The sequence below is a fragment of the Bos javanicus genome, chromosome 6 (genome assembly GCF_032452875.1).
Source record: "Bos javanicus breed banteng chromosome 6, ARS-OSU_banteng_1.0, whole genome shotgun sequence".
Lineage (NCBI taxonomy): Eukaryota > Metazoa > Chordata > Mammalia > Artiodactyla > Bovidae > Bos > Bos javanicus.
Window position 1 is genome coordinate 85,960,141 of NC_083873.1, and position 27,068 is coordinate 85,987,208.

Genomic DNA, 27,068 nt, shown 5'->3' on the forward strand with positions numbered 1-27,068 from the left:
TTTTATAATTTAATCTCAATTTTCAAGAAAAGAAAGCTGAATATCATCAGAATACTAACCAAATTGTTGTATCAATATTTTGTATTATCTTAACCCTAGTACACTATTTAGAAAAAGGAAATGATGGCATATCCTTTTCCTAATCTTAATGTGATAAACTGCAGTGGTGGCCAGATGCTAATATTACTGGAATAAAGGCCATAAACCTAATAGTTTAGACTGATGAACAAAAACAGGTCAAGTGCACTCTTTTTATGAGTGTATTTTATTAGAATATATTGAGAAATCCAGAAACTCTTAAAGGCAAGATTAAAGTCCTAAAAATAACCTTGTGCAGACAAAAATAAGTTAATTAATAGATTAATTAATAAATTAAAATAAAATCCTAAACACCCCTGTAAAATTAATATTTGGCATCAATATAGTTTCTATATTTAAAAGTTATTCTTTTGATTAATTAATTACAAAATACCTATAACCATTATTGGGATGGTTAAGACAAGAACCCTAAAGAATAAAACTTTGATGTACTTCATGTCACAGAAACAACAAATTTTTATCTAATCATTTCAAGTCATAGTACAAATGATAAAAGTTTTATAAGGAATAAAATTACGTTCTTTTTCCTAAGAAAAGATGTAACTAAAATGTAATATTTCCATGGAAGAATACACACAAACAACTGATTTTGTCAATAGGCTTGACTTCTTTTAATCAGTATTAACCCTTGCTAAAGGGAATCTTATTAAAGCTTTCTCAGTCTATCCTCAAAAGAAAATAAGCAGGAGGGACATTCAGGGACAAAAGGTTTATTTATTCAAAAGGTTCTCACTGGTTTTCCTTTGGATATGACTACCAGAGAAGAATCAGTGAGGTTAAGAGAAGATAAAACCTGACCAGAAACCAGAGGAGAAACTCCTTCTAAGGTATGTGTGCAGATAAGATTGGGACATAGATTTTCCTTTTCTGGCTCCAAGTTTTCCATAGTTTGGACATAAATGTAATAGATAAACTAATAATTGAAATTATCTGCTGACTTAGATTGAGATTCTCTTAGACTGAGATTGAGAATTTCTGAAACAATTAAACTAACTGCTGATGGTCACTGATTATACCCACTGAAAGTGGATGAATTCCACTCACTTCCACTGTCTGCAGTTTAATCAAAGCTTAGTTCTATGAATTACTCAAGTTCTATGGCTGAATAGCAGCTTTTAATAAAATGCAACTTAAGTGAAAAAAAAAAATCACAAGGCGAACTTGTCTTTGTTGAGTAAAAAAAAATGCTATATTAGGAATGCTTCAGTCCACCTAGAATACTTCCTGGTGACAAAGGGATGCAGACTTCACCACTTGTCTTGACCCTCCCAGGCTTTTATGGAAGCATTGGCTTTAACATTCTAAAAGTGTGAATTAAATTTTTTTAACCTAAAAACTTTTTTAAAAATAGTTTTTGCTTTAATAATGAGTTTCTTCTTATAGTTAAACTATTAAGCTGTTAACCCCAGTGATTCTAAATTATGCTCATATGTCTGTATGTCGGAGAAGGCAATGGCACCCCACTCCAGTACTCTTGCCTGGAAAATCCCATGGACGGAGGGCCCGGTGGGCTGTAGTCATGTCCGACTCTTTGAGACCCCATGGACTGTAGCCGGCCAGGCTCCTCTGTCCATGGAATTCTCCAGGCAAGAATATTGGAGTGGATTGCCATTCCCTTCTCCAGGGGATCTTCCTGACCCAGGAATTGAACCCAGGTCTTCTGCTTTGCAGGCAGACTCTTTATCATCTGAGCCACCAAGGAAGCCCTGGTATATAATATAAAGCCCTGGTATATAATATAATATATATTATATCTATTGTGCATAATTTATGCATGCATTTATTTATACATATATGTGTGTTAGTTGCACTTACATAATTATGCTTATATTATTATATATAAATAATGCAGAAAGCTTCTGAGTAGCCAGTAAATTATTTAGTGAAGTATTGCTCTCTGAGAGGTCTTAAAATCATAATTTAACAAAATAAATATGGATTTGAATAATCTGTTATCACTACACAATTAGGTATTGACTGTCTTTATTATTATTTCTTGCTAGGGTCCATAAAGAAAACATGAATGCTCTTATCTTATCTATGATTATCTTGAACCTTACTACATTCTTCTTGGTAAGTTTTCAATACTGGTCAACAGGTAATTTTCTTTTCATTTAGAAAAATATAAAGATGTTCATATCAATTATATGCCACAAAAACATCTCAGAGTGAGACATCAATGTTCTTGCAACCAGGATAATTCATACTGTATTGCCTTTAAAAAATGTACCATGAACTTTATTATATTTCTTTCTATATATTCATACAATGAGCATATATATATATATATATATATTACACATACACATATATATCAGAAATTTATGTTCACACACAAGTGTGCACCCAGATGTTTTTATGGATTTTTATGTACCCAGACATTCTATTCATAATTGCCAAAATCTGGAAGCAATCAAATTGTCCTTTTGTGGTGACTGAATAAATAAACTATGGTATATTCATGTAGTGGAATCTTTTTCTGCACATAAAAAAAAGAGAGTTACTAAATCATGAAAAAAACATGATGGAATCTTAAATTTATACTACTAGATGAAGGGAATTAATCTGAAAAGGCTATATATTGTTTGATTCCAATTATATCACATTCAAAAAAAAACAAAACTATAAAGCCAGAAAAAATATCAATGCTTGCCAGGGATTAGGAGGGATGAATAAGGAGAAAACAGGATTTTTAGGGTAGTGAAGCCTAGAATTCTATAAGATGGTGAATGCATGGTAAACAAATGTAATTATATGTTTGTCAAAACCTATGGAATGTATAAAAGTGAAGTCTAATGTAAACTATAGACTTTGAGTAATATATGTCAATGTAGTTCCATTCCTGACAATAGTGGAGAGACCGTGCATATCTAGGCAGGAAGTATATGAGAACTCTGTATGTTCCTCTCAATTCACCATCAATCTAAAACTGCTCCATAAAGTAATTTTTTCAGAAAATGTAAATCAAATCTGAAAAAAAAATTAATGGCTGTTTTAAAACTTTTACTAGTGAATATTTTTAAATACACTCAACGTGACCTGATGCCATGTATTTAATTCTTTACTTGTATATTTTTTATTTGCAGTCAAGTGAGAGTCTTAAAACTTATGACCAGTCAAAACAAAAGCTATCAAGGCTTAATTCACCTGCCCAAACAGGAAAAACAAAACCCCCTCATGTACAAGCTGCATTAAAACAAGCTGAAGCCCAGACATTAAAATAGCCATCAAACCATATTTCACTTACTGGAATTCGACCAAGAGCATCTCCATCTGTTTTATCAAACTCATCTCTGGCATCTGCATTTTTAAAATCTCTGACTTCCCAGTCTACATCCAAGCACTCGTTACCTTTCCAAGATACACTAAAGAAGTCTACCTCTACCAAAAAGCAATTTCTAACTAACAACACTGTACTAAAACAGCCTCAGTCAAAATCAACTTCAGAAAAACAGAATTTAATCCACAAGTCTACACTCAAACTGACCTTAGGAGACAAGTCTAAGTCCAAACAGTCATCTTTCACCGAGACTGGTATAAAAAGAAAGGAAATTGATAAGCCTAAACCAAAACAGTCAAAAGTTACCAAGTCTACACCCAAACAGACATCACCTTCACCCAATACAGGGAAAAGGCCTTCAGTTGCCAATGCTACACAGAAATCAACTATAAAGACAACAAAACAAAAGACTCCCACTGCTAAATCTGTACTTAGACAGACGTCAGCTTCCCAAGGTGCAATAAGGAGCCATCATGTTCCTAAGTCTAAAAGTGCAAACCCTAAAATTCCTGAGAGTAACACGAGGTGAGTGGCTTCTAAGCGGACTCCACCGAACAACTTAACAGGCTCCAGGTCTACTACAAGAAGAATTACTAAGTCCACTGACAAAAAGTCTCAAAGATGCAATTATGATGGAAGCCAGAATCTACCTTCCAAAAACAAACGAAGGAAGACAAGACCTTTGCATTCTGTTGACCTGTCTTCAGGGTATCCAGCATTACCACTTATATGTAAGCATCGTGTACAAAAACCTCATCCACCACCATCTTGTCCAATAAAATCTCATTCCTCTAAACTTCAGACTCAGACATCTAAACCTCAAAAGCCTTGTCCACATCAACGAAAAAAGCAGCTATCAGAGATTTCCATAGAAGCAGCTACTGCATCACACACAGCACTGGCTACTGCCTTTGCAAACATCGCCAAGACAGCCACTAGAGGAGCTGATGATATTACTACCAGCGCGGCTCAAATTACACCTGCTACAAAAGCCCTTACCACTACCCTCTCACCTACTATCACTACCTCCACATCTCAAATCACCACCCTGCCTGCTGCTGCCCCACCACTGGACAAGAGACAACCACCCTTGAAGGTGACACAACTATGGCTGTAACTGATACTACTGCTGCTGCCATTGATGAAACCATTTCTGTCATTGAAACCACTACTGCTAAAACTGGCACAACTATTCAAGAAACTGCTGTAACTGTGACTGGCCCCACAATCCCTATAGTGAGCACCAAGAGTCCAACCGATACTGACCAACCCTGCAACCACTGCAGAGGTTCTTAAAACCACAACAGCTGCTCCAGGAGCGGACACTGCTACCCTCGGCACTACTCTGCCTGTTATCATTCTCACTCCTGCTCTCCCCAGTGCCATCACCACCACCAGTACAACTTTGCCTGAAAAGGATGTCACCACTCCTGAAGAGTATTTTTATTACACTGAAGATGAGATTGAAGCCCCTGACTATGCATATGGCTCAGAGTCTGCTGAAGATTCCACTGCAATTCCAGAAACTAATGCCATGGGCCCTGTAACTCCTTCAACTCCAGGGGCCACCCCCTCCTGAACCTATAATTGATAACACTACTCAGAAACTTGAGGTAATAACTACTACACATAGCCCTTGAATATTGATCAAGTACCCCAACCAATAATCAAAATTATGTGATAAAATACTGAAAATCCTAGCCATGAAAATATAGCAATTATTTAAGCATACTGTATTTTAGTTTTTAGTCTTTCTTCTTTATCTATCACGAACACATCAGGCCACATATTTGAAGCACCATAAGAAAAACTGTCACTGCACTTTATTATGATTAATTTCACTTGACATAGAAATGGAATTTGTCCTTCTCACTTCACTCTAAAAAGTCCTTAATGTCCTAAGAGTAAGATTCCTGAAATCCTCTTAATTCCTTAAGTACTGAAGGATAACTAAAAGGATAAAAAGGTAACATTTTTTAGTGTATTTTATTCTTATGAGAGGAAATAAACACTGGAAGGTGTTTACCTATGGAATAATAAGAATATTTTATATAAGATAGATTATTTCTGGAAAACTGTGAAAACTAGAAGCAGAGATATTATTCACAGAATCTAGGAACTGAACATGCCTTCTTCCCTTGAATGAATATTTGGCCCTGGTAAATGTCAGGCCTGGCATGCTGCAGTCCATGCATGCAGACACGACTTAGCAACTGAACAACAGCAATGTCAGGAGGGTTCCAGAGGCCTGTAAACATGTTTTATGTGAAAAAGACAATTTAAATTATTCCTGAGTTATGAATCACTGGAAGAGCAAAAATGTGCTTCCTAAATCCAGCAAGTCCCTGTCTTGTGTGGACAATGTCACTGGTATCTTTGGGACTGGCTCCCTCCCCATCACTGGAACCCACGCACAGACTGGGACTCAAGGGGAAATAAACTGAGAAATCCTGCCCCTGTTCCTTCTCTCCATGACCATCACACTTCCTTAAAACCTCTGAGGAAAAAAACAGGAGTCTGATTTAATTTTATAGGCCCTGTATGTCTGCATGTGTGTATGCGCCAGCAAGAATAAGAAAAAGAAAGAGACTAACTTGTCAATCTAATACTTACTAGTCAATAACTCACCTGTAAGGCTGCACTTATACTTATTATTTCCATTTCACTCCACAAATTCTTTCTTTCATTCTACAATATGGAGTCAATAGCATAGATATAACAAGAGTGAAGAATCAAAAAAGAAAAAAAACAAAGATTATTTGTTTGATATGAGAAAATACAAAAGACCCAATGATTGTGGTCAAAGAGAGCTCACAGTAAAGAGGGGAAAATGCCCACATATGTCACTAGTGATAGCACAGTCTAAATAGAAGAGGAGCTTCCTTATAAACTGAGAAATCAGGATAGTGATCAAGGGAGAAAAAGAAAAAGTGTTCATTTAAAAACTGTTATTTGAACTGGACTTTTTAGATAACTTTCTCAAATTTTCAGACTTGAACAGCACTTTAAATAACTAAATTAGCTTGCCAGTGTGTAAAACACAATTTAAATGGGAGAAATATAAAAATCCAGATTATTCTTCAAAATACGAAAGGTCTGGTGGCTTGGATACACAGTCTGGAGTGATAACTGTCATTGACAGCAGTGCTACTTGAAGTGTAGCTTTCCAGATGGCTCAGGGGTAAGGAATTCGCCTGCCAATGCAGGAGACACGAGTTCAATCCCTGGCTCAGGAAGATCCCCTGGAGAAGGAAATGGCAACCCACTCCAGTATTCTTGCCTGGGAAATCCCATGGACAGAGTAGCCTGGTGGGCTACAGTCCTTGGGGTCAAAAAAGAGTCATTCATGTCTTAGCAACTAAGCAACAACAACTTGAAGTGTGGTCAGCAAGCTAGCTGCTGTGGCTACAGTTCAAGTCAGAGTGAAGGGCATACATCAATGTCAATATGCACATTTTCAGCTTCCTTTATGTTTATTGCTTTATCTTTTTTTTCATCCATTCATCTAGTAGCAAAACTTTCTTTATGACAAAAGCACTGTATTCTGGTGTACCCTCTTCATCTAATCCCCAACAGTATTTGAGTGCTGAACTGTGCTAAGGAACTGCTGCTCTTTGTTCTCATGAATGAAGCATGCTCGCCTCATTCCGCCAGCCTCCACCAGGCCGACTTCACATACCCACTGTTATCTAGGTTCTCTAGGCATTTAAACTTGTAATCCTCACTACTAGCAATGAAAGTACTTCAGGTTTTTGAAAAGGAGAGTGGAATTCCTTTAGCTATGATTTAGAATTAGGGTGAGAGCTAGTGAAAGCCTAACTGAGGGAACAATTTTGAGAGATATTAAGAAATCAATACCAGTAAGACTTGATCATTTATACAGGGTGTAGCAGTGGTCAAGAAGTAGCTTGCTATTTTCTGGCTTGGATAACTGATGGGACAGCAATATCTCAAAGCAAGATTAAAAGTCAGTGTGCAGGAAAGAAGAATGTACTTTGAGATAAATTACAACAAACCTGGACAATGTATTAAAAAGCAGAGACATCACTTTTCTGACAAAGGTCCACACAGTCAAAGCTATGGTTTTTCCAGTAGCCATGAATGGATTCCCTGATAGCTCAGTTGGTAACGAGTCCACCTGCAATGCAGGAGAGAGACCTGGGCTCTATCCCTGGGTTGGGAAGATCCCCTGAAGAAGGGAAAAGCTACCCACTCCAGTATTCTGGCCTAGAGAATTCCATGGACTGTATAGTCCATGGGTTCACAAAGAGTCAGACATGACTGAGCAACTTTCATGCACACACACCTGAATGGATGTGAGAGTTGGACCATGAAGAAGGTTGAGAGTCGAGGAATTGATGCTTTCTAATTGTGGTGCTGGAAAAGACTCTTGAGAGTCTCTTGGACTGCAAGGAGATCAAACTAGTCAATCCTAAAGGAAATGAACCCTGAATATTCATTCAAACGACTGGTGCTAAAGCTGAGGCTCCAATACTTTGGCTACCTGATGCAAAGAGCTGACTCATTGGAAAAGACACTGATGCTGGGAGGAGGATAAGGAGGTGGAAGACGATGAGATTGTTAGACAGCATCACGGACTCAATGGACATATTTCAAGCAAACTCTGGAAGATAGTGGAGGACAGGGGAGCCTGATGTGCTGCAGTTCATGGGGTTGCAAAGAGTTGGACACAACTTAGCAACTGAACAGCATCAGCAATACACATTCCCCCCCTCTCTCTCTTTGAGACAAATCACACACCTTTGGGTCCTAAAACCTAAGAGCATGTTATAATTTCAAGTGCCCATTGCATGTTTACTAAAATAGATCATAGATTAGGCCACAAATACAACCTCAAATGTTAAAAACATGAAGATTCTACAACTGGGAATCTCTCTTGCTAGACTGCAACAAACTAAAAATTAATTATAAAATATAACAAAAAATGACCAATTACTTTTTCAAAAGAAAAAAACTATAAATAAACAGTATTAATAAGGATTTTAAAATAAAAATCAGACTATTTTGCAAGCTCATGGAGTGAAATCAAAGTTAAATTAAGAGGTAAAATTCTGTTAGTATCATGTTAAGATTATAGCAGATTTATCAAAAAGTTATACAATCCAGAAATTAATAAAAGAATTCCAAATAGGGTAGAAGGAATAGAAAAAGACTAAGATCTTTTTTCCAGCTTTATTGAAGTATAATTGAGAAAACTGTGTATATTTAAAGTGCTCAATGTGACAGTTTGAAACACCTTGCAATATGATTACATCAAGTCAATTAATACATCCAACATCTCAGTCACTTTTTCTGTTTGGTGAGAACACTCAAGATTTACTCTTTCAGAGAATTTCTAGTATTCAATAAAGTATAATTAGCCCTAGTAGTATACTGTACTTTAGATCCTCAGAATGTATTCATCTTATAACTTAAAGTTTATGTATTTTGACCAATATCTCCCCATTTCTCCCCACCCCCAGCATCTGCCAATCACCATTCTACTCACTGTTTCTATGAGTTTGAATTATTCTTTTTTTAGATTTAATATATAAATGATACCATATAGTACTTGTCTTTGTCTAGCTTACTTCACTTGGCAACTAATCTTTGACAAAGTTGCCAAGAAAACACAACAAGGAAAAAAAAATAGTCTCTTCAATAAATGGTGATAGGAAAACTGGATATACACATGAAAAAGAATGACTAACACCTTGTTTTACAATATTCACAAAAATTAATTTGAAATAGATTTAAAAGACTAAAATCTTAGTTTGAAAATAACAGCTCTTTTTCCCTTTACTACAAAGAAAAGGGAAAATCCTATAAGTATATAATTAAGAAAAATGTATTTTTGCAGTACTGTCAAATTGTTCTCTGAAACAATGTATGACTTTTCTTAGGTGACTGCAAATTAATACAGCTAAAATAGGCATAAACAGTTATTCTTAGGGAAATGGATGAAAGCAGCATTACTAATTAATAGCAATATACCTTAAAAATTCTTTATAGTTGTACAAACTCACCTGGAAAATAATGGTTAATATCATGACAATAACACATAAATATATAATGCAAAAGTTGTTTATTGCTCTTTAACTAGCAATCTAGTTAAAGTTTATGCAGTAGAATTATTATGAAAAACACATCTTGCCCTTTTAAGCATACATGTATGTGAACACTGGACAATAGATGACATAGTCAACACACAATTTGAGTACACATTTTGAAAGCTTAAGTTCCTATATAGAGCACACATAGAGACTAAAAGATTTGTGCCTCTAAAAAATACATGAAATACGAAATATATCTTTGAATTAAACTTTTTTATTTAAAAACTAACAATAATTCAAATTGAATCATAAAATCTAATTTCATAATTTATGAGATGGCTGTCAAATTAACTTCTAAAAGAGCGAAATGGTTAAAACAATAAAGAAATGGAATTTCTAACAGAACAAAAAGAGTTAATTTTTCTAATTTAAAATAGCTGAAGAGTGTAGACTAGGCTGTGTAAAGTACTCACTTGGCCCTACAATATATCATATTCTATTGTCAATTCTTCCAGCTCCAAGATAAAGATATGTTCATTATTGGGAAAATTACACATAAAAAGGAAGTGCTTATCAAATAAGTGTCAATTTAGAATTATTACTTAGAATTGTTATTTAGAATTAATACACAAGTAATCACCTAATTGTTAATTTCTTTCCTCTTCCCTGGTAGAATAAAAGAAAGAAGGAGAGAACATATTATTGATATTCTCATTAGATTAAGATTAATCTATAGTAGTTTCTCAATAAGATCAAGAATCACTGACTCATTCTTAGGACTTAGGAGATCCCCAACATTTTAGCTCTGCAGGAAACACCAGTCTTCAGAAATGGTCCTTTTTAATAGACTCCAGGCATGTAATACCATATCTATGATCTCTTTCTATGCCATCTTTTAAATTTCCCCATTGTGCCACATTTTTGGTGTATGTATTATGTTTAAAATAAAAAATGTGCATAATTTGTAAATAAATGAAGTGCATTTTTTAAATAGCAGGGATGAATAACTAAAATATTTGAAGCAAAATTTTATCTAACTTTGTCATCTTTGCCTTAGAATTCAAACAAGTGGACTCACTTGCTCTTATCTAGCCTCTCAGAAATTATATATCCTCACTGCTAGAGGTCAGAAATGCTAGCTTTCAAATTCTCATTTTGAAATATTAAATATGCTTTTCTTTGCTTTCTCGGAAGAGTCATGAGAAAATCACCAGACTCAGAGCTCCCTCTATAGGTGATGTTAGATAAAATAAATGGGGTTTATTTGAATAAACCAAAGGTTTCAGATTTTTGGATAGAGACAATTCATTTATTTTTATGCACAGTTATTTCAACATGAATTACTTCATTTCAAAAGAACTAGAGAAAATTACATAATAGCATTGTAAACTAATAAATAATAAGAACAAAGGTAGACTGAAAAAATGGAATATCAATAAGTGAAAAATATAATTACTTAATACTAATAAATAAAAGAAGTAAGGAAAACAAGGAAAAAGCTTCATGAATAATATTATCATCTCCAAATTATTAAAAATAATGATAAACTGAAAGTAATCTATTAACTAATATATGGATAAAAGCCTGTGGAATATCCACATGCGAAGAGTTGACTCATTGGAAAAGACTCTGATGCCGGGAGGGATTGGGGGCAGGAGGAGAAGGGGACGACAGAGGATGAGATGGCTGGGTGGCATCACTGACTCGATGGACGTGAGTCTGAGTGAACTCCGGGAGTTGGTGATGGACAGGGAGGCCTGGCGTGCTGCGATTCATGGGGTCACAAAGAGTCAGACACGACTGAGCGACTGATCTGATCTGATCTGATCTGATAATCATAAGTCATTAAAATTATGTATATACTTGACAAATTCACACTGCTATATATAAAATAAGCAACTAATAAGAACCTAATATATAACACAGAGAAGTATACTCAAAACTCTAATGACCTATATGGAAACAGAATCTTAAAAAGATATATTTCTTTAACAGATTCACTTTGCTGTACAGAAGAAACTAACACAACATTGTAAATCAACTATATTCCAGTAAAAATTAATTTAAAAAACAAATGAGAAATTATTTTATGAAATTGGTAGACTAAAGAGGTCATTTAAGCCATGTTGACTCATCAATTATTTTTAACTGTCAGCAACAGTGTTCTCTGAAACCACATTGTGAAGCTGATGATCATAATAGAAACTATATTTCCCAAAGGAAAAATTATACTGGAATTCATAGTTTTAGCACCAATAAATTCATATAACCAAAAACCAAAGCCAGAATAAATATATAGCTCTAAAAATTATTATGAAGTCAAAGAACAACTTTGAGACATTTATTTATTTGCATGTAAATGAGGGAGACTGTTTTCAGTGAACAAAGGAAAAATGAGAATTGTGATAAGAAGGAAAAAAGAAAGGGGAAAAAGGATACTATCTAGGAACACTAAGTCATATTTTACATTTTGGCAATAAATCAGCAACTCACAAAGGTGTCAGCCTAGATAGGTACCACGTGAGTAGTTTGGCTGTTGTTGTTCAGTCTCTAAGTCATGTCTGACTCTTTTATGGCCCCATGAACTGTAGCTTGCCAGGCTCCTCTGTCTATGGGATTTTCCAGGCAAGAATACTAGAGTGGGCTGCCATGCCCTTCTGCAGGGGATCTTCCTGATCCAAAGATCAAATCCACGTCTCTTGCATTGGCAGGCAGATTCTTTACCAGTGAGCCACCAGGGAAGCCCTTTGACTATTGTCATCAAATATTGTTTATACATTCTCTGGAAACTGAGAATGGGATGTTTCCTTTGGTAAAATCTTCCAATGTTCCTCCACTAACATTTCCAGCTTATTTAGACAGGTTTGTGCCTTATTCTTTATCAGAATTTTTTGAAATTATAGTTTTAAAAAAATAAGAAGGTTAAACATAATGATTATATAGAGTCTAACTGCAGAATACAGAAATATAAAGCACAAAAAATATACAATTATTGAATCAATATTTGATTTCACATTAATTTTGTTATAAACATTAAAAGGTCTGTAGTTAGTAATTTGGTTAGCCCTTTAGAATTTAAAAGGGAATTTTTAAGATAAATTTGGAATCCCAGGTCCAATTTTTTAAAAAATCTTCCCAATGATTTTGTCTCTAGAAAATCTAGAAATCTAAAATAAACCAGCTCATTCAAAATAATTCTAGGAATGACACTGTGGGTAATACTCCAAGTTCAAAATCATTCCTGTCAAACAAAAATATTAAAGCATCTAAATATGTGGCTACAGAACGGATATCAATTGGGAAGGGAAGAGTTTTAAAAAAGGCTCAGGAATTTGACTTTTAATTTTTATATCCTCAAAACATAATTAGAAACTGGAGTGAGAAAAGACAATCTTATTCTTCCTGTTTTTTTTAAATTGAAGTTGAGACTATGGATGAAGGAAAATAAGCTAGGAGACTATTTCTTTTGCTCAATATTTGAATATGATCCTCATGACATTTTAATGGCACTGATCTCTGAGTCACTGATCACACACTAATTCATGAAGCCTTGATTCAAAAGATTTAAAAGGGGAAATTTTGAGTAAAAATAACCAATAGTGGAAAGGGGAGTGCTGCAGTGGTAGGCAAGTTAAAATGGAGGTAGTCTTGTTAGGCTTCAGAGACAAGAAAGCAGAGCAGGACTCAAATTGCAACATCTGTTGGATCGTAGAAAAAGCAAGGGAATTCCAGAAAAACATCTGCTTCATTGACTATGCTAAATCCTTTGACTATGTGGATCACAACAAACTGTGGAAAATTCTTAAAGAGATGGGAATACCAGACCATCTAACCTACCTCCCGAGAAACCTGTATGCAGGTCAAGAAGCAACAGTTAGAACTGGACACTGAACAACAGACTGGTTCCAAAGAGGGAAAGGAGTACATCAAGGCTGTAGATTGTCACCTTGCTTATTTAACTTATATGCAGAGTACATCATGCGAAATGCTGGGCTAGGTGAAGCACAAGTTGGAATCAAGATTGCTGGGAGAAATATCAACAACCTCAGATATGCAAATGTACTTTTCTAATCGCAGAAAGTGAAGAGGAACCAAAGAGCCTCTTGATGAGGGTGAAAGAGGTGAGTGGAAAAAGCTGGCTTAAACCCAACAACCAAAGAACTAAGATTATGGCATCCAGTCCTATCACTTCATGGCAAAGAGATGGGGAAAAGTAGAAACAGTGGCAGATTTTATTTTCTTGGGCTCCAAAATCACTGCAGAAAGTGATTGCAAGCCATAAAATTAAAAAATGCTTGCCCCTTGGAAGAAAAGGAGCAATCTAACAAGAACCAGTATGGCTGGTTTCAATCAACCACATGTCTTAGAAACCTACTATGTTGAAATTCTTCAGTTCAGTTCAGTTCAGTCGCACAGTCATGTCTGACTCTTTGCGACACCATAAATCACAGCACGCCAGGCCTCCCTGTCCATCACCATCTCCCAGAGTTCACTCAGACTCATGTCCATCGAGTCAGTGATGCCATCCAGCCATCTCATCCTCTGTCGTCCCCTTCTTCTCTTGCCCCCAATCCCTCCCAGCATCAGAGTCCTTTCCAATGAGTCAACTCTTCGCATGAGGTGGCCAAAGTACTGGAGTTTCAGCTTTAGCATCATTCCTTCCAAAAAACACCCAGGGCTGATCTCCCTCAGAATGGACTGGTTGGATCTCCTTGCAGTCCAAGGCACTCTCAAGAGTCTTCTCCAACAACACAGTTCAAAAGCATCAATTCTTCAGCACTCAGCCTTCTTCACAGTCCAACTCTCACATCCATACATGACCACAGGAAAAACCATAGCCTTGACTAGACGGACCTTTGTTGGCAAAGTAATGTTTCTGCTTTTCAATATGCTATCTAAGTTGGTCATAACTTTTCTTCCAAGGAGTAAGCGTCTTTTAATTTCATGGCTGCAGTCACCATCTGCAGTGATTTTGGAGCCCAAAAAAATAAAGTCTGACACTGTTTCCACTGTTTCCCCATCTATTTCCCATGAAGTGATGGGACCAGATGCCATGATCTTTGTTTTCTGAATGTTGAGTTTTAAGCCAACTTTTTCACTCTCCTCTTTCACTTTCAAAAGGCTTTTGAGTTCCTCTTCACTTTCTGCCATAAGGGTGGAGTCATCTGCATATCTGAGGTTATTGATATTTCTCCCGACAACCTTGATTCCAGCTTGTGTTTCTTCCAGCCCAGCATTTCTCATGATGTACTCTGCATAGAAGTTAAATAAGCAGGGTGACAATATACCTTCTTGATGTACTGCTTTTCCTATTTGGAACCAGTCTGTTGTTCTATGTCCGGTTCTAACTGTTGCTTCCTGACCTGCATATAGGTTTCTCAAGAGGCAGATCAGGTGGTCTGGTATTCCCATCTCTTTCAGAATTTTCCACAGTTTATTGTGATCCACACAGTCAAAGGCTTTGGCATAATCAATAAAACAGAAATAGATGTTTTTCTGGAACTCCCTTGCTTTTTCCATGATCCAGCGGATGCCGGCAATTTGATCTCTGGTTCCTCTGCCTTTTCTAAAACCAGCTTGAATATATGGAAGTTCACAGTTCACGTACTGCTGAAGCCTGGCTTAGAGAATTTTGAGCATTACTTTACTAGTGTGTGAGATGAGTGCAATTGTGTGGTAGTTTGAGCATTCTTTGGCATTGCCTTTCTTTGGGATTGGAATGAAAACTGACCTTTTCCAGTCCTGTGGCCACTGCTGAGTTGTCCAAATTTGCTGGCATATTGAGTGCAGCACTTTCACAGCATCATCTTTCAGGATTTGAAATAGCTCAAGTGGAATTCCATCACCTCCACTAGCTTTGCTCGTAGTGATGCTTTCTAAGGCCCACTTGACTTCACATTCTAGGATGTCTGGCTCTAGGTGAGTGATCATACCACTGTGATTATCTTGGTCATGAAGATCTTTTTTGTACAGTTCTTCTGTGTATTCTTGCCACCTCTTCTTAATATCTTCTGCTTCTGTTAGGTCCATACCATTTCTGTCTGTTGAAATTCTTAGTTACAATATATTCTTAAAAACACTTTCAACTGCTTATTCTAAGCAAACTCCTGCTGTTACCATGCCTACTCAAAATCTAACTCCTGACAGCAAGCAAAACATTGCTGTTATCAATACCACTAAGCCCAGGTCAACCAACCCTACTATCATCACAGAGCTCATAGATCTTATGCCTAGGACTATGTTAAGGACTGTGCCTAGGACTATACACACACATATGTGTATGTATGTGTGCATGTATATTGAAGAGAAGGAAATAAAAATTGCAAATCATAAGCTCTTTCACTAAAAAAGGTAAAATTTGAGGTATTCAAAATACAAGATATATTCAAATTACAGCAAGTATTATAGCAAATATTCCCCTTCCCCTAAACCTATGGATAGTAATGATGATCATATTGATTTTAACACTGATCTCAAAACTGAAACTTTTTTTGAAAAAGGAACAATTGCTACTTTTCCAAATGGCAACAATCCCAATGATAATTATAGTTTAGTTCAATATAATGTCCCAGGTGGAGCAGTGTAAAGAATCTGCCTAACAATGAAGGTGAACAGGGTTCAGTCCCTGGGTCAGGAAGATCCCCTGGCAGAGGAAATGGCAACCCACTCCAGTATTCTTGCCTGAAAAATTCTATGGACAGAGGAGCTGGCAGGGTACAGTCCATGGGGTCACAAAGAGTCAGCCAGGACTGAGCACATGCATTTGCATCATCATGCATGCAGTGAATAATTCTGTAATCATAATTTGAAAACAAAGTTTGCAAGAGTATGTGCCAAAGACCAAGCTAGAGAACTAAATGTGTAGCATTGTAGAATTTAAGAAATAAGCTTCCATTTCAAGCTCTCTGCCACCTGATGCAAAGAGTGAACTCATTGAAAAAGACCCTGATGTTGGGAAAGATTGAAGGCAAAAGGAGAAGAGGGCAGTGGAGGATAAGATGGCTAGATAGCATCACTGGTTCAGTGAATATGAATTTGATCAAACTGCGGGAGATCGTGAAAGACAGGAAAGTCTAGTGTGCTGCAGTCCATGGGGTCACAAAGAGTCAAACATGACCTAGCTACTGAACAACAACAATTGATTTAATGCTATGCAAAATAATCGACTATGATTTTCTATTGTAGTACAAAACAATGATTTCAACCTCATTTTAAAAAACTTGATAGATGAATCACTTTAGGAGATTCTACAACTTCAAGCATATATTGCATAAAAAATTCTTTATGTTATTATTAAATCATAATTTATATAACCAATTCTTATTTGGGGTTCAGATATATTTTCCTCACATTTTTTTTTTACAAACAACTCTGTGATATACATGCTGGGATCTATGGTTATTTCTGTGAAATAAATATGTAGACATAGAATGACTGTGAACTTAGACATATACATCTGTCCTTAGACATAGAATGATTCAACATAGAAGTAGAACATTACATACACAGACATTTTTCTATAAATATTTTATAAAACATTTTATATTCCATTGCTTATTTTTTTAAGACAGTCATAAAAAGGTAATGTATAAAACATACCTTTGCTTTGATTTAACATAAAACCATCACATCCTTGGATAAGGCTGTGGTGTGGCAGAGACCAGGTATTATTAAAAGTAGATGAAAGCCAGATGAGAGATGATAGTGATGAGGGAGATGAAATGAGGTAAGATCCTGGATATCACTTAAAGACTCCTCATGGACAAGATGTGAGGGGTGAAAGAGGGAGTCTCAATGATTCCAAACTTTGGGTCTGAAAAACAGTGAAAGCTATAAAAGTATAGTAGTTGGTTGTACTGTAAGGAATATCAGGAGTTCCACTTTGAAGCATCAAGTTTGAAGTGTTTATTAGTGATTTAATTTGCAACAGCTCCTAAAGGAAATCAGTCCTGAATATTCGTTAGAAAGACTGATGCTGAAGCTGAAGCTCCAATACTTTGGCTACGTGATGCAAAGAACTAATTCATTAAAAAGACCCTGATGCTGGGAAAGATTGAAGGCAGGAGGAAAAGGGGACGACAGAGGATGAGATGGCTGGATGGCATCACTGACTCGACAGACATGAGTTTGAGTAAGCTCTGGGAGTTGGTAATGGACAGGGAAGCCTGGCGTGCTGCAGTCCATGGGGTCGCAAAGAGTCAGACACGACTGAATGCCTGAACTGAACTGAATTGGCAATAGCAGGTAAACAGTTGGATATTCAAGTCTGAAGTATAAGAGAGTGGTCAGGACCAGCAATTTTGATTTTATATTTAAGAGTAGATGCCATGGCAGTGGCATTTAGAACCATGGGGCAAGATGAGGGTACCAAAGAAGTGACTGTAAAGAAAAGAAAAGAGGATCAAATGCCAAGACCTGGGGCACCTCAACATTGAGGAGTTTCCACATAAAATCAAAAGTTCTAATAATTTTTATTAATCACAAAATGGAGTATGTTCTCTTTGATTAAATTTCTGAATCTCCTTGTGTTAACATTAGGAAAGATAATTTTAAAATTAAACTAACATATAAATAAAATGTTACTATGAAATATGTCACCCACCCCCACAAATATCATCAGCCAGGTGGACTCCAGGTTAAGCAGAACTTCAGCACAGAAGGCACAGATAAATGAAGGATCATAATGGTTTCCTTAGGAAGTTGTTAAATAGAATAACTTATAGTTTCTGTCACCTGAAGACAAGAATCTCTTCATTCATCCCCCCCCCAAAAAAAACCTCTTGGAGATTTACAAATATCTGGTTAACAAAACTGTAATTTTGAACTTCATGAAGACATATATATTGATTAATGTTTTGAAGCAAATGGAAATTTTAAATGCAAAAGAAAGTAAATCACTGCTGCTGCTGCTGCTGCTGCTGCTAAGTCACTTCAGTCGTGTCTGACTTTATGCAACCCTATGGACAGCAGCCCACCAGGCTCCTCTGTCCACAGGATTCTCTAAGCAAGAATACTGGAGTGGGTTGCCATTTCCTTCTCCAAAGTAAATCATATTATGAGTCAAATCAGCTTAACATTCTTAAGTGTATGTGGCCTTTCTGGTTTGAAAGTGATGGCTTCACATCTCATGAAAAGACAGCATTATGTATTGTTCTTCTACTGGCACATTTACTATATTGTTGATTATCCAGCAAGAATTCAGCTCAAGAGACTCTTTAAAGTAAGGGTGAATTAGAAGTCATGTTCTTCGAATAGTAAAGGAATTACCCAAATGGAATATGTTGGATCTACTAAAAGTGGTTCTTTGAAGAAGAAAGCCATTCTTTTGCATTGCTCTCTCATTCAGTTCAGTTCAGTTCAGTCACTCAAGTCATGCCCCATTCTTTGCGACCCCATGGACTGCAGCATACCAGGCTTCCCTGTCCATCACCAGAGCTTACCGAAACTCATGTCCATCGAGTCGGTGATGCCATTCAACCATCTCATCCTTTGTCATCCCTTTCTCCTGCCTTCAATCTTTCCCAACATCGGGGTCTTTTCCAATGAGTCAGTTCTTCGCATCAGGTGGCCAAAGTATTGGAGCTTCGGCATCAGTCCTTCCAATGAGTGTGCAGGACTGATTTCCTTTAGGATTGACTGGTTAGATCTCCTTGCAGTCCAAGGGACTCTCAAGAGTCTTCTCCAACAATACAGTTCAAAAAGCATCAATTCTTCAGTGTTCAGCCTTCTTTATGGTCCAACTCTCACATCCATACATGACTACTGGAAAAGCCATAACCTTGACTATAAGACCTTTGTCAGTAAATTAATGTCTCTGCTTTTAAATATGCTGTCTAGGTTGGTCATAGCTTTTATTCCAAGAAGCAAGCACCTTTTAATTTCATGGCTGCAGTCACCATCTGCAGTGATTTTGGAGCCCAAGAAAATAAAGTCTGTCACTGTTCCCACTGTTTCCTCATCTATTTTCCATGAAGTGATGGTACTGGATGCCATGATCTTTGTTTTTTGAATGTTGAGTTTTAAGCCAGCTTGCTCTTTCATTAGTGCCATTATTATTATTATTATTATTATTAATTGATGTATTCTCAGTACCAACTACAAAGCCTAAAAATATTTTTTTTAGTATTTCTGAAAAATTGAATAAGTGGATTTATTGTAACAGACAGGGTTTCCCAGGTGGCTCAGTGGTAAAGAATCTGCCTGCCAATGCACAGATACACTGATGGGGAGATATAAGAAATGGGGGCTTGATACAAGATACAAGAGATACAAGAAATGGGGGCTTGATCCCTGAGTTGGGAAGATCCCCTGGAGTAGAAAATAACACCCCACTCCAGTATTCTTGCCTGGAAAATTCCATGGACAGAGGAGTCTGGTGGGCTACAGTCAATGGGGTGGCAAAGAATCAGACATGACTGAGCATGCACACACATTATAACAAATGCTTTAAATATGAGATTTAAAGTTATAATACATATTTTTACATACAAATCAAGTAAGATAAAATGCTATTAACTCAGTATACAAGTGGTTAGGTTTTAACCTGTTATAACCAGATTTATAAATAATTTTACACCATATTTTATTCATTTATAAATTCTATCATTTAAATCTAAGAAGATCTTACAATGTGTATTAGGAAAACATTACCCTTCTTCTACAGAGGAGGTTAAATGATCTGTCTACAGAAAAATTGCTAAGTGATAGCCTGAATTTAAACATAAATTTAATTCTATTTACTGTACAAGAACTATCATTAAGTAAAGTAAATGTCTATTCATTGAATTACCTCAGTGAATTTTCAAATACTCTAATTCTCACAGCCACATTTCCTCGGCAACAGAATTTTTACCATCTGACTTGGCTTGTGATTTAATACGTATTTACATGTGAAAAACGGTACATGATTAAGAATAACATAACAAATATCTAGGCAAAACAAACTTCATATAATTAAGAATATACTCAGAAAGTTCTAAAGTAGTTGCAAATAAAATGGTTTTGATATTCACTTTCTAACAGGTTAATGAGAAAAATGCTCTTTATATTTTTCTGAATAAAATTATTTAAGAAAATATTTCAACATTTTAAGCAATTGGAAGAATTTTGATTTACATCTTCTCATTGGATGTTTTCATACACTGATTATTTCAATTCTACCTAAATGCCATGGGAGTAAATTATGCAAAAGATAGTTAATTAAAGTTGTAAAATGGTAGGATTATAGGACAATATAAATATAGGGCAATATATTGTATTGTTAATTAATGAAGGCAATGGCACCCCACTCTAGTACTCTTGCCTGGAAAATCCCATGGACAGAGGAGCCTGGTAGGCTGCAGTCCATGGGGTCTCGAAGAGTCAGATACAACTGAGCGACTTCACTTTCACTTTTCACTTTTCACTTTCATGCGTTGGAGAAGGAAATGGCAACCCACTCCAGTGTTCTTGCCTGGAGAATCCCAGGGACGGGGGAGTCTCATGGGCTGCCGTCTATGGGGTCGCACAGAGTCGGACACGACTGAAGCAACTTAGCAGCAGCAGCAGCAGCACCAATAACAATTAATACTAAATTACTAGATTTTTTTCTTGTTAAAATTTTTCATGAAAGAATGATAGCCTAGAAATCACAGGATAAATTATTAAGAATAGTCATTAACCATCACAGTTCATACTGAACAAATATAAGGATGCTTATGGTCTTGAGAGAGAGTATGCAAAGAGAAAAATCCTCCTTTGCCAGAAATATCTGTTTGGTTGCTTTTGTTTCAACTTAACCTGGAGCAATCTCATCTACATGAAATGTTTTCCTCCACCCTCAACATTATCATCCCCAAACCCCAGAAAAAGAGAAACAGAAAAACTGTTACTGTATCAAATGAAGACTCATTTGATTAGTCCTCTATAATTACTGAAGGCAACAGGACATTTGGGGATATTTTTCAGGTTCAAAAAGGAACAAATTTTCACCAGAACCCAGGGAAATCACCCCTGGAAAAGAATCTAGTTGAATAACCCACTAAGAATTCTCTAGGGCATTCCTGTTTCAAATTTCTTCATTAATTTCTCTACCAATTCCTCAGGGAGGGAAAAAAGGCATGGAAAAGTTAAGATGTTAATTGAGGGGCATAGTGAGTTTGAGCAACTATGGTTTTAAAAATAAATACAGTTCATTACACTGTTTTATCCTTCAGCAATGACCTTGTGGGGAAAAAACATGTAAAAAAGACCAAAAAGTAATAATTCTTTTGTGGATGTTGTTGGCCACTCAGACCATGAATCTAACCTGTGTTTTCACTGCAGGGGTACCTGCAGTGGCAGCATGGGGTCTTAACCACTAGACTATGAAAGAAGTCTGAAAAAGTTACAATTCTTTTATTCATTCAACAGCCATAACCATATCTCTACTTACTATCTCTTTGGATTAGAAGAGAAAAGTAAAACAAAGAGGAGGTTGAGGGTAAGTAAACAAAGGATTCAAAGGAAGAGCAGGACAGAAAACATTGAGAACATTTGAGTTCTCTAAATGGATTAGAAGGAATTAAATTTCTGAGAGATTTTAATAAAGCCTGTGCTTCCCTTATATTTCCACATCCTCCCAACTCCATGCATGTTTGGGGGGTGGTGTGTTCTGAGGTCTATGTGAGGAGGGCGTTTACATCTCAGACTTAATGGTTCTCAGCTAACTGAGTCAATGATTCTGTCTTTAAAAACATGAACATAAACACTTTCCCACTCAAATATCAAGTACACAGTTGTTTCACAAACTGGACTATTCAGAAATGTAGATTGTATAACCATATTGTTATTTGTTTCTCTAAGAATGACCTCTTAGTTTTAAAATGCTATTTTTCCTTTAATACCTATTGAAAGATTTATGAAATAATTTTCTTGATTTTACAGCTTAATTACACATTATTCCCTAGTTTCATAAAATTTTACATAAGATGACACAGTTTTCACATTCTCTATAGATTCCTATTTGACCATCTGTGCAAACTTATTTAAATAACTCTACTTTTCTGAATTTTTTCTTCTTTTCCCTTCATTTCTTAGAGAATGACTTTTACAACATTTTGGCCTCACACAAGGCTTTGACTCACAATAAAAATAAATTCACACTTGTATCCTATTGTTTTCTAATTAATGAACATAGTAGATCCCTCTATTTTATTAGGTAATTTTTAATTCTGCCTAATGATTGTGAAATGGCAACCCACTCCAGTGTTCTTGCCTGGAGAATCCCAGGGAGGGGAGCCTGGTGGGCTGCCGTCTATGGGGTCACACAGAGTCAGACACGACTGAAGCGGCTTAGCAAGCAAGCAAGCAAGCAATGATTGTGATAGGCAGAGTAACGCTCACCCCAAATATGTCTGTGACCTAATCGCTGGAAGCTGTGAATGTTATGTTCCATGGCAAAAGGGACTTTGCATATGTGATTAAAATTAAAGACCTTAAAGTGGTGAGTATCATAGATTATCTAGGTAAGCCCAGTTTAATCATATAAACTTTTAAGAGTAGAGGAGAAAGTAGAACAGGGAGTCAGAGAGATGTGACACCAAAAGGACTGAATGGCTTTGAAGACGGAGGAAGGAGGCCATGAGTTAAGTAACTCTCTAAAAGCGAGCAACAGGGCTTCCCCGCTGGCACAGAGGAGAGGAATCTGCCTGCCAATGCAGGGAACACGGGTTCGATCCCCAGTCTGGGAAGAGCCCACATTCTGAGGAGCGGCTAGGCCCAGAGCGCCACAACTGCTGAGCCCACGCACTGCAACCACTGAAGCCTGTGCGCCCTAGAGCCCATGCTCCACAAGAGAAGCCACCACGATGGGAAGACAAAAAATAAGAGCCACTTCAGCTCGCGAAACTAGAGAAAGCCCACAGGCAGCAACGAAGACCCAGCACAGCCAAAAAATTAGTAAATAACTCTTTAAAAAAATAAATAAATAAAACAGCTCTCAGTTTATAGCCAAATGAAAATAGGCCCCTTGGCCTTACAACCACAAGGAACGGAATTCTGTCAACAAACGAAATAAACAAGAAATAGATTTTTCCCTAAAGCCTTCCAAAAAGAATGCAGACAATGGACACCTCGGTATTAGTCTGGTGAGACCCATCAGACATTTTTAAGAAATATAATAAATAGGTATTTTTAAGCTGCTAAATTTATGATAATTTGTTATGGCAGAAGGGAAAACTAATACAATAAAGTTTTATAGTTTTCAGAGTTAAGTTTGAACATATTTCATTAGACTTAATAAGCATTTGGGGTTTTTCTATTATTATAAGTGACAATGCTTAAATTTTATATTCCCTTTGTTGCTGATACATAAAAAACACAACTGATTTTGTATATTAATCTTTTATATAGTGACATTGCTATATTAACTTAGTAATTCTGATCATTTTCCTTTACATTTGTCTGAATTTTTCACCTGTGCAAAGAGTGAAGTGAAAGTCACTCAGTCGTGTCTGCCTCTTTTACTGACTATACAGTTCCATGGAATTCTCCAGGCCAGAATACTGGAATGGGTGGCCTTTCCCTTTCCAGGGTCTCTTCCCAACCCAGGGATCAAACCCAGGTCTCCCAAATTGCAGGTGGATTCTTTACCAGCTGAGCCCCCTGTGCAAACAAGTTGTCTTCAAATGATTAGTTTCATTATTTTCTCTCCAGTCTTTTTTTTTTTTTTTCATTCTTTACTGCTCTAGCAAGGACCTCCAGTATTATACTGTGTAGAAATAATAATCAGGCCTCTATTTCTATGCAGCAATAAATAAATAAGACAGATTTGGGTATCTGAGAATGAAGCTATTGCTGTAGCCAGTGCCTAAAAATGTGGTAGTAGCTTTGGAACAGGGCCATGAACAGGGCTAGAAGGATATTAAGGAGTATGTTTAAAAAATCCTAAAATACTTGAATAGATTCTTAGCAGAAATAAACACTTAAGGACACTGCTGGTGATGAGACAGAAGGAAGTGAGGAGCAAATTACTTGAGAATAGAGAGAGGTATCTTTTTCTCCTGAAGTTATTGGGGAAAAAAAAAATGTGCCCAGTGAACTGGATGATTTGGCTAAGAAGATTTCCCCCCAAATTCTGGAAGCTATAGCTGTTTTTCTCTCACTGCTTATGATAATACACGAGGAACAAGAAATAAGTCATAAAGTGAGGATAGGATTTGCAAAAAGGATTTGATTGTTTTGCAAAAACTCTCAGCCTCTCCAGACAGCAAGATATTCCAAACTTACAAAATGGCTTCCAAAGTTCAAATCCAAGGAACTGTCAGAAGATATGGTTGAGATTAAAAAGCCAAGGGTGCAACTTTTCTGTTAAGACCTCAGGAAGCACAGAAGTGCTGCAAAGTACTATGAAGTTGCACAGTTGTTGTTGGGCAGTCGCTCAGCTGTGTCCAACTCTTTGCAACCCCATGAACTGCACGCGCCGGGCTTCCCTGTCCTTCACTATTTCCCAGCGTTTCCTCAAACTCATGCCCATTGAGTCAGTAATGCCATCCAACCATCTCGTCCTCTGTCACCCCCTTCTCCTCCTGCCTTCAATCTTTCCCAGCATCAGGGTCTTTTCCACTGAGTCAGTTCCTCACATCAGGTGGCCAAAGTATTGGAGTTTCAGCTTCAGCATCAGACCTTCCAATGAATATTCAGGGTTGATTTCCTTTAGGATGGACTGATTGGATCTCCTTGCTGTCCAAGAGACTCTGAAGAATCTTCTCCAACACCAGAGTTTGAAGGCATGAATTCTCCGATGCTCAGATTTTTAATTGTACAGCTCTCACATCTGTACATGACTACTGGAAAAAACCATAGCTTTGACTCTACAGACTTTTGTTGGCAAAGTGATGTCTCTGCTTTTTAATACTCTGCCTAGATTTGTCATAGCTTTTCTTCCGAGGAGCAAGTGTCTTAATTGCATGTCTGGAGTCACCATCTGCAGTGATTTTGGAGCCCCAAAAAACAAAATCTGTCACTGTTTCCATTGCTTCCTTATCTATCTGCCAAGAAGTGATGGGACCAGATGCCATTATCTTAGAATTTTGAATGTTGAGTTTTAAGCTAGCTTTTTCACTCTCCTCATTCACCTTCATCAAGAGGCTCTTTAGCTCCTCTTCACTTACTGCCATAAGGATGGTGTTATCTGTATATCTGAGGTTATTGATATTTCTCCTGACAATCTTGATTTCAGCTTGAGCTTCATCCAGTCTGGCGTTCCACATGGTGTACGCTGCATATACAGGGCTTCTCTGCTGGCTCAAACAGTAGTGCAATGCAGGAGACCAGGGTTCAATTCTTGGGTTGGGAAAATCCCCTGGAGAAGGAAATGGCAACCCATTCCCATACTCTTGCCTGGAGAATTCCATAGACAGAGAAGCCTGGCAGGATACAGTCCATGGGATCACAAAAATTCAGACACAGCTGAGTGATTAACTTTCTTTTTTCACTCTGCATGTAAGTTAAATAAGCAGGGTGACAATAGATAGCCTTGATGTACTCCTTTCCCAATTTGGAACCAGTCCTTGTTCCATGTCTGGTTCTAACTGTTGCTTCTTGACCTGCATACAGGTTTTGCAGGAGACAGGTAAATGGTCTGGTATTGCCATCTCTTTAAGAAATTTTCCACAGTTTGTAGTGATCCACAGTCAAAGACTTTAGCATAGTCAATGAAGCAGAAGTAGATGTTTTTTCTGAAATTCTCTTGCTTTTTCTATGATTCAGTGGATGTTGACAATTTGATCTCTGGTTCCTCTGCCTTTTCTAAATTCAACTTGAACATCTGGAATTTCTCAGTTCATATACTGTTGAAGCCTAGCTTGGAGGATTTTGAGCATTACCTTGCTAGTGTGCTGTAGTTAGAACATTCTTTGGCATTGCCCTTCTTTGGGATTGGAATGAAAACTGACCTTTTCCAGTCCTGTGGCCACTGCTATAGTCACCCTTTAAAAGATTAAGCCTATGCCTCAAAGGTCTTCTCAATCAGATAGTAAGCCCTCTAGGAAGCTTAAGGGTATGGTTCCTCAGTGATCTCAGCAGGAAATCAAAGAAGATTGGATGCAACCTTAAAGGGATGTGAGTATGCTTTTATCTAAAAGAGTGAATCTTAATGAGATTGACAAGAGACTTATAAAGTTTTTGAGAGACTTATATCAGCAAATACACTACTACACTACCATTTGGGCTTCCCTGATGGCTCAGTGGGTAAAGAATCTGCCTGCAATTCAGGAGATCCAGGTTTGATCCCTGGGTCAGGAAGATCTTCTGGAGAAAGGAATGGCAACCCACTCCAGTGTTCTTACCTGGAGAATTCCATGGATAGAGGAGCCTAGTGGGCTACAGTCCAGGCAGTCACAAAGAGTCAGACATGACTGAATGACTAACACAGATCAGATCAGATCAGTCGCTCAGTCGTGTCTGACTCTTTGCGACCCCATGAATCGCACCACGCCAGGCCAACCTGTCCATCACCATCTCCCGGAGTTCACTCAGACTCACGTGCATTGAGTCAGTGATGCCATCCAGCCATCTCATCCTCTGGCGTCCCCTTCTCCTCCTGCCCCCAGTCGCTCCCAGCATCAGAGTCCTTTCCAATGAGTCAACTCTTCGCATGAGGTGGCCAAAGTACTGGA

The 27,068-nt window shown here is 37.2% G+C and overlaps 1 protein-coding gene and 1 long non-coding RNA gene across 3 annotated transcripts in view; one reads left to right on the forward strand and one right to left on the reverse strand.

Moving 5' to 3' along the window:
• LOC133249654 (serine/arginine repetitive matrix protein 2-like) overlaps positions 1-27,068 on the reverse strand; it is a 215,312-nt gene that overhangs the window by 71,736 nt on the left and 116,508 nt on the right. The window lies entirely within an intron of this gene.
• Positions 791-10,689, forward strand: LOC133249657 (uncharacterized). Its single transcript, XR_009737044.1, has 3 exons — positions 791-926; positions 2,103-2,172; positions 3,186-10,689. It is a non-coding gene; the product is annotated as an uncharacterized LOC133249657 (long non-coding RNA).